Raw genomic sequence first — 8,948 nt, forward strand, 5'->3', positions numbered from 1 at the left:
ACAGAACTTCAATAGGGAATGCTGATGCTGACTGTAAGGTTTTAATGAAAAAATACGCAATTTCTTGTTTTTGCAGATGCTTCAGCTGTAGAGATGAGATTTCCCTGTCCTTATATTTTATTTCAGGAACAGCAAGGTGGATGAAGAGTACTCTGTTGTGTGAGAATGAGTGCATCACATGAATTACAATCCTTTTTTAAAAAAAACCCAAAAAACTACAAGTGACTGTACAGCACAACTTTTTCTAGATGGGTTATTTTAAAGCCTGTGACCTAATTAGAACTGCTTTAAGAAACAAAATGAGCAAAAATAAAAAGATCATCATCAGCAGCATTGTTAGCAACAAGCTAAAATTGGAAAGAATTTTCATTACCCTGTTTAAAAAAAAACCAAACTTGCTCCCCTCAAACCCAAACGTAAACCCCCCAAGTGATAATAAAGCATCTGCTGCAGTGGCTTTTCCTCTTCTCTCCAGCTGTGCTATGCCAACCTGACCTAGTTTTCTGAGGAAAAATATAAACCGAACCACAGCACTCTTTTAATAAAAGTATGACACCTTATCAAAATGAACCAAACCTAAAATTTTCTATCTCAGCCTTGTTAAGAGGTTGTGATGAGTCAGATGGCATCACAGCTTAATAAAAGCAAAGGCTACTGTCAGTAGTACCTGTATGTAAGATCCCTACTTCAATTATCATTGTTCCCAGGTATTTTGATTTGTAGGCCAACTGTTCTGTGGGCCAGTTTTGCTGCTTGCAGTGCTCCATCAGGCTTGACTGCCACCTTCTTATCAAGCTCATGTCTGAAAACAGGGATGATGTGGCTCTGCAGACAGGCCCGGGGCTGCTCATTGCACCAACAGGAATCATTGTTTGTAAAGCCACTGCTGTACAGTCTAAGAAATGCTGCCCACTGCAAATGTAGCACTGCAAATGTCTTTGCCTTATGTGTGAGATATTTGGAGTAACCACTGCTGTGTCAGTCTCCAATCCTTCCCAAGGGAAAACAGATTTCAAGGTGGGCAATTCCAAGAGGCAGGATCAAGTATGGTTTGGGTTGGAATGGTTTGGGTTGGACGGGACCTTAAAGATCATCTACTTCCAACCCCCCTGCCATGGACAGGGACACCTCCCACTAGACCAGGCTGCTCGGAGCCCCATCCAGCCTAGCCTTAAGCACTTTCAGGGATGGAACATCCACAAGTTCTCTGGGCAACAAGGAGAGAAGAAGTCAGCAGAAACATTGAGCAGAGCTAGAAACAGCTTGATCTCTACCGATGGACTCTGGGTTTTTGATTACAATTAACACAGTAGGTATGGGTATGATATTTAGCATTAATGATCCTCTGCAGTTGCACTGTTTTTGGAACACAGAGATACAATTATAACAACAGAAACATATTAAAATACATATTCATATATTGCATCTGCTAGGTAGACAGACCATGAAGCATCTAATTTTCTTCTAATCAGAAGAAAATCTGAAAGAAGTTTCACTCTTAGTATTCTATCATTTTTACAGTAATTAACTGGTTATATGATATAACTGAGACAGGTGGCATTTAGAAAGGTTTCTAGGAGAGCTCACAACAAAAAAGCAACATGAAAATATACTGTAGGTATTCTTCAACAGATTTATTTGACTTCCTTCTGCTTCCCTCTAAGTGTTACCTGGCCACCTGCTATGTCTTCTCTTAGAACAGATCACTTAGAACACTGGTATCTGTATTCAAATTCATGTAGCTGAATAATTGCTCTCAATTCAAGGATGTCAAATTAGGTGATTTAATATTTTCTGGACTAGGGTTTAATTCTGGATTTTAGGGTTGGTGTGCTCTTACCTATTGGGGAGTGCTATGCACAATTTGCTTATGAAGTCCCAGCATCTGCACCAAGGCTGCAGTTACAAAACAGTATAATTCGGCCGTGTATGCCTATCACCAATGCTATGGAATTATAGCAGGGGTTTTCTTGCTTTTATTTTCTGCCCTGGGTGCTTTAAACAGATTGTGGACAGGAAAACCTTATTAGTTTAACTACATAGGTGCATTAAGGACAGGCTGCTGGCTTTTGGGCTGGAGGAAAAAAAACCCAAACATTCAGATATACACATTCTTTTATATCATGTCCTATATTCACTGTTGATAGTTATCCAGCACATATTGTTCTAGCCCAGCCAAAGGATATATGAACTCACAGTATGAAAACAGTTTTAGAAGAGATCTCATGAAAGGAATTTTGAAGGCAGTGAACCTTTTTAAGAGAACCCTTTTAGCAGTGGGGCTGGTAGAAAGAGCAGGGAGTGGAGGTCTTTGGCTCTTTGTCCTTTACCAGGGAGGAAAAATAACAGTGTCACTAGGACAAATATAGAAAAAAAATGCTGGTGGTTTTCCTTTTTTTGCTGTTTTCTTTAAATATGTGGCTTTGTGCATCATCCATTAAGCAGGCAAAAAATGTTAATTAAAGACCTCTTGAGTCTTGAGCAGTTGAGTAGATAATGTGCTGTCAAACAAGATAGGGGATAACATGGCATTGACTCAGTTTTAACTTGAATCCTCACATCCTGTGGCAGCAACATTGACCAGTCCTTACAGAAATTCAGCCCTGGGTTCCTGCCAGTGACATATGCCACCTACTTGAAGTCTTCATGACTCTTACATTACCTGTTCTGCCTACTTGGTAGATGAAATCTGTGGAATAATTATGTGACTGGGTATCCTAACATTTCCCTTAAGCCCGAAAGTCTCTGCACCACACATTAAACATTTTCTTTCTATTTAAAATAGTCTAAAAGTGGTCATGATTTAAAATCAGCAGACCATGGTATTCTGTCTTTCTTTATTGCGATGTGAGGTTACTGACCCTTCAGTAACTGCCCTTCTGGGATTTTTGTAATGCCGTGATATGAAAAAGTCTCTTTTTTTTTTTTTTTTTTTTGGCACTATGACTTTGAGAATGAATTTATTTCTATGATTATAAATACACAATATCTGAAAATTGGTTCCAGTGTAGGGTTGACCTTTTCTGATTGATGAAAAATTAAGGCTGAAGTTTATCTGAACACCCAAGACAGTCAATATTTGATTCAGACAAATAAAACTCATCACTGAATCTTAGAATGCTGGATGAAATTTGGTAAGAATGAAGAAATTCCTTTCTAACTTTTAAGAACATTTTAGGAGCATGTAATTTAACTCAAGGATATTGTGGAACAATGAGTCCACTGATACCAGTAAAGTCTGGTGACGTGGATTTATTCAAGTGATGATGTGAAGATTGTAGCAACAACCATCTTTGCAAACCTAGAATGGAACTGACTGGTTTTGGTAGAGGATGGTGCTCAGAGACCATAACTCTGACCAGCTGTGGTGAAAAAGGTTGGTCTAAGGAGGGGGAGAGTGGAACACAGCAGCAGAAGCTGCACCAAGGAACAAATACAATCCAAGGCTTTCTTGCTAATTTATGTAAAATTTATTAAAAGTTTTCAGTAAAAAGTCCAAGCAAGTAATTAAACAAATTAAGAATTCTGCTACTGTATTTTAAAAAATCCAACAAACCCAAACTGTTTTGAGCTTTTAATTTGAAATATTTCTCAATGCTCTTCAATTTTGAAGCATCAAACTAAACACTGACAATTAGAAGACCAGCATGAAATAGTTTTTACTCTAAACACTTTTCCCCATGCAAATTAGACTTTTAGAAATCTAATTATGCCACAGTTTTGCATGTTTTAATACACAAATGAATCATGATATGGCTGAATTTGAAACTTGAAGAGCTCTCTTGAGCAAGACTGAGCTCAATAAGCATGTTTAAGCCTAATACTATTACGGGCTTCTGATAGATAGAACGAAAACCTAAATCTCTGAGGTATTTTACAGCCTTCCTTTCAAAGGTTCCAGAATGCTTTTCTAACAACAGTAATAAAGTAATGCTAAAACACATTTGTGAGATACTTGTCAACAGAAAAAATCAATACTTGTCAAAGGAAAGTAATTGACTTCCTCAAGGTCCATTCAATGGGTCTTCTCATCAGGCTGTATCCACAGCACTGGCCCAGGCTTGTTAAAAGCACTGTACCAACGTTGCCAACTGGTCAACTCCCAGTGCTAGAGGTGGAAAGCACTTCCAAATTTAGCCAAAGTAATAAAATGTTCCAGTTGCTTACTTTGCAATTGTCCTTTATGACTCTGAAGTTATGATGAATATTCTTAAGCAAAATGTTCTGTCCACAACTACACCATGCTCTAGCACTTGGGCATTCTTGCTATCAATTCTGCTACCTATGTACAAAGACACATTACAGGAAGATTAGTATTTTTCTGACTGATAAAGTCTCTTAAGTGTGAGGCCAGCAACCAGCTAGGACAGCCTGTTCAGATCCATTACCCACACTGTGCTGTGTAAGAATTAACCAGTCCTTTTACATGGACCTTGAACAAATTCAGATTCAAAGGCAGCCATAGCTGGGAAGAAAAGTAGCATACTAGCATGGATGAAGTAGAATCAAAGAAAACTCTTAGTCTAAGAAAGGGGAACAATAAAGGACGATTGTACCACATGGCAACAGAGAATGGGAATACTCAGAGAAATTAACCTAAACCTGCTCAGGCTAATGAGCAAGGCACTTTTTTTGCTAAAGAACAGATATAAATTCCTCTCCAGGGTGATCTAGCAGAAATCAAATTTAGCCATCATTATGAAGGAACTAAGGCAGCATAGCTTCCCTTTGCAAATCTTGTCCTTCACTTTATCTCTGCTACGGAATTTTATGTCAGGGGGTTTTATAAACTTGTTTTCTTGGAGTCATGTTTGCATGTTTCCACAAAACTGTCCTTATTTGATCCCTCTGCCATTTTACAGGAAAACACAAATGTATGAAACAAGGAGCTCACAGCCTCCTTTCTCATAAGAGCTACATGCCTCGTTCCCAGAAGCCCAAGTGGAGCATCAGCAGCATTTCACTGCACCAGCTTCCAAACTTAGGGCTCTAGAGATTTTAATAGAGCAGTTGAACTAGAAATGATTAATTTATGAGCATCATTTTATCCTAAATTGGCAGGGAAGTGTGCAGTAAAACTCAGCTCAGATTTACTCCCCAGGCAATCTAAAAGCCTTGATGGCACCTAGAGCTTGAGTCGGCAGGAGGGCTGCTCCTTCCAACAGGTTTGGAATTTCACCCTCTGATTTTGGGCTTGATGGTTGGAAGCATGCTGGTTAAAATATTTCTTTCTGTCTGTCCATGGTTAGGCAATACTAAAAGTTTTTAACTGCTCTTTCGAGAAATAAAACTCCAGTAGGGAAAATAAACGAAGAAAGCTGGGATTACTGGTACAGAACCGACGGAACATATGTCTTACCATGTCAGCCCAAAAATATGTGCTTTATAAATTATGACTGCTTGCAAATAACTTGGAGACACCATACACCAGAATCTATTTCAAGCAGCTTTTGAATTCATTTTTCTCTTACCCTGCAAGTTAGTTAGTATCATCTCAAGTTTCTACCAAAGAAACACCTTTGAGTCAAAGTGACTCCTGATCCTGCAGTAAAATTACATGGGAAAATTACATCAGCAATCCGATATAATGTTAATATAATAAATACATGACAGTTTCTTCTGTTACTGTAGAAATAACAAGTTGTTGCACAAAGAAAAGAAAAAAATTAACACAAATTAAAAAAAGGCATCTGAAACTTGATTTCTAAATGTAAATTCTAAACAAAATTATGATCCTAAAAATATGATAGCTGAAAGATAACACAAAGTGTCTTATGGAGGGAGAATCGGGAGATGATATTTGTTGTTTACAGCAATATTTTGACTTTTCATAAAAATCAGCTTGGAAACTGGTTTTACTTCCAAAATCAAGAATAATCCACATTAGCTGTTAAAATTACTTATGCTACAAACAAGTGACTTTACAGAAAAGGTACTATCTAGAAATTCTTCTTGCAAAAGCAAATAGCTATGAAAGCTTGCTAGGAGATAAAAATGTCATGGGAAACAGCATATGCATATTTTGTTGGATGGTTCTTTGGAGTAAACAAAACTCATCCTCATCTCTTTACAAAGGAAACCTCAAACAATCTTTCTGCAAATTAGTAGGTGAGCCAATTCAGTGAAAAGAATGAATAAAAAAATATTTTAAATTATTAAGTGTGGTATCTCTTTAGGAACATAAAATTATAAAAGTATTATATATTTGGAATTCTGCATCTAATTTATTTAGCAGTTTTGTGTGTGAGGAAAAACTTCCTGCATACTTGCTCAAAATATTAAATTAAGTACCTTCTATACTAACACGTTTAAAGATTATCAGATAAAGGAATAACAGAAAAGAGCCTCAATACTCACATTTGGTTTTAAGCTGCTTCTCTTGGTAACTTGTGCAGCAAAATAAAAGAAGAAATAATTATGCGTCTTCACAGAAACAAGCAGTCATGAAGTCCAAAAGAAACAGAACACTTTGCCAGAGCTATTTGAGGGTCCCATCAGAATCTGCCTGGATCAGGGAAGGCTGAGGGTCAGTTTGTTTCCCTTAGACCTCATGACATGCAAATATCTGGCTGCCTCACCACTGAATCAAATCATTCTTTGACATACTGTGTTTACAAATTGCAAATACATACAATGTAGGAGGTTGTTAAAGGAACATATTTCTCAGAGTTTTCAAAAGGAAAAAGGCATTTCTGTTAAAAAACAAAACTGTTCAGTGCAAAGTAAAAAAGAAAGTAAGATGGAACACTTTTCATCCTCAGATACATACTGGTTCATGCATAATGAATTCAAAAGACCTCATATGGGCTTGTAGATCAGAAAAGAAAAAGAAGAATTGCAACTACTAAAAGTCTGATTATTGTGTACAGGAAATGGGAGGGCAGGGAAAAACCTCCTCCAGTTTAATGAAAGATGTTCAGGGATACAGCAAAACTCAGAAGTTCTGCTGCTTCTTAAGCAGTTTCTGGGCTGTGACAATTTGCTGCTCTTCCAGCAGGTGGGAAGGTGTTCTCACAGGATTACCATCATCAGAGTGGCAGCAATGGACTCCTCTAGGCTCTCTCTCAGTGTTTCCCTGTTCCTGCCTTTGAAACACAGCCACCTCTACCTTCTGCTTGGACCCAACTGGGGCCAGCTTTCACAGACAGGCTCCTGTATGCACAACACATTCAGAAGTCCTTACACTTTGCATAAGACTCTATGCAGACCCTTAATCAAATGCAGCTGAAAGTAAGGATTTTGTGTTCATTTAAAAAAGCAGACTGCAGTTTGGCAGAGTGGAGAAAGGATGGCTGCTTGTGGTATGAACCACGACTGACCTCCAGGCAGATTTTTCCACAACCAAGAGCCAATAGATCTGAATCACTAGGTCTATAATGTCACGTGGGGGGGAGCTGTTTTGTATCACAGATAGACGAAAGAAGGAAATGTCTGAATGGTTTAAATATGCATTACGTTATCTGAGTACTTTGGTAAAATTGCCAAATCTGGACATGTGCTGGAGGTTATCTGTGTCTAGATAGCGTCTCACAGTTAAGACAGAGCCTCTGACTACTATTGCCAAGAACTGATTATCTCTGCTTGTGGTCTTGTAAAACTTCTCCAGACACTTAATCATTACTTAAACAAGATTGATCTTTTCCCTCCTATTTTTATTTGTGTTATAAGCTTTATTTATACCAAGCACCTTTCATTTCAAGCCTGTGATTTTAGCAGATTGAGGAGAGAGAGTATGAGTTAGGTGTGAACTTGAGTCTAGAATGAGAATGGGGAATAGTTTTCTCTTGTCTTTACTTCCAGAAAGAAAAAACTGATAGCATAGTTCTTAACCAAGTACATTTTCAAGTTCATAAATCAGATCAAGACAGAAGTATTTCCCAAGCAGATCTGTTGAAAGAGCTAATGACACTTAGAAATACTTCTAATACAATATGTTCTTTCCATGAAGGATGAGAAGTTCAGACACGTCCTACAGCACATCACTTTCCTTATGCTTCAAAGACTCAAATTTGTCTCAGCAGTAGACAGGGATAATTCTGCATCAGCAGAAGAGAGGCCCAGAGAAACATATAGAACAGAATCAGGGTTTTTCCCAACAAGTACAAATTAAGTACAAATGAGGAGGTCAACAAAAGTTCTGTTGTTTCTTCAGACAATCAGTTTGATGATTTATCTTGCAGCTCTCGCATTTCTTCCACAACTTCCTGAAACATAAAGCAGGAAGCTTTATTTTAGCTGTCCCCCGATACGACCTGTCTTGACCTACCTTCCTCTTCATGTTGAGGGTTTGGGAAATTCATCAAGCAAATGGTGGTTCTCTTTAAACTACTCAAGTTACTCTTTCCAATTTAGAATATTCATTTTTCAAAAAACAAAACCTCAAAGAGATGGCACTCCTTAGCAATTCCTAAAGAAAGAACTTGTTTTCCTGACAAAATACATTTGGCATTTACTGAATATGTTCTGTTATTTGGGCTAGCGGAGAGTATCTATAATAAAGTACAATTGTTCAAAAAGTTTGGGCAGCATGGATTTGGAGGCTCAGAAAGCACTCAAAGGAGAAATACTACATGCCTTGTTCTTATATTCCTCTCTAAGCGTCCACTTTTGGCCTCTGCTGGAGACACAATACTGGGCTACACTGACCTTCAGTGTGACCCACTACAGTCACTCTCCTGTCATCTCCAAGGGTACTAAACTTCCTCTTAAACAAGAAACCCCAATCTACTCAGATTTGTAGAATTTTCCATTTTCTTGACCTACTGTTACTTACTAGGAAAAACATTCAAGGAACAAACCCCTGCTTGAGTAGCCTTACTCGTGAGCCTACAGAGAGAACAGAACTACTGTAGTTTTATCTGAACAAGCTCTTGGATTCATGCAGACAACAAAACCCAGTGATATTATTTAGAAACCTGTGCCAAATTTTTCTAAGCAGCTGTGAAACA

General features: G+C 38.0%; 1 protein-coding gene across 2 annotated transcripts in view; it reads right to left on the reverse strand.

Annotated features, from left to right (window-relative positions):
- FHL5 (four and a half LIM domains 5) overlaps nt 1-8,948 on the reverse strand; it is a 28,614-nt gene that overhangs the window by 17,252 nt on the left and 2,414 nt on the right. For both annotated transcript variants that reach the window (XM_010403879.4, XM_010403888.4), the window contains exon 2: nt 6,358-8,204. The gene's annotated coding sequence lies outside the window, so the exon portion shown is untranslated. The remainder of the gene's footprint in view (nt 1-6,357; nt 8,205-8,948) is intronic.

The sequence above is a fragment of the Corvus cornix genome, chromosome 3 (assembly GCF_000738735.6).
Source record: "Corvus cornix cornix isolate S_Up_H32 chromosome 3, ASM73873v5, whole genome shotgun sequence".
NCBI classification, from domain to species: domain Eukaryota; kingdom Metazoa; phylum Chordata; class Aves; order Passeriformes; family Corvidae; genus Corvus; species Corvus cornix.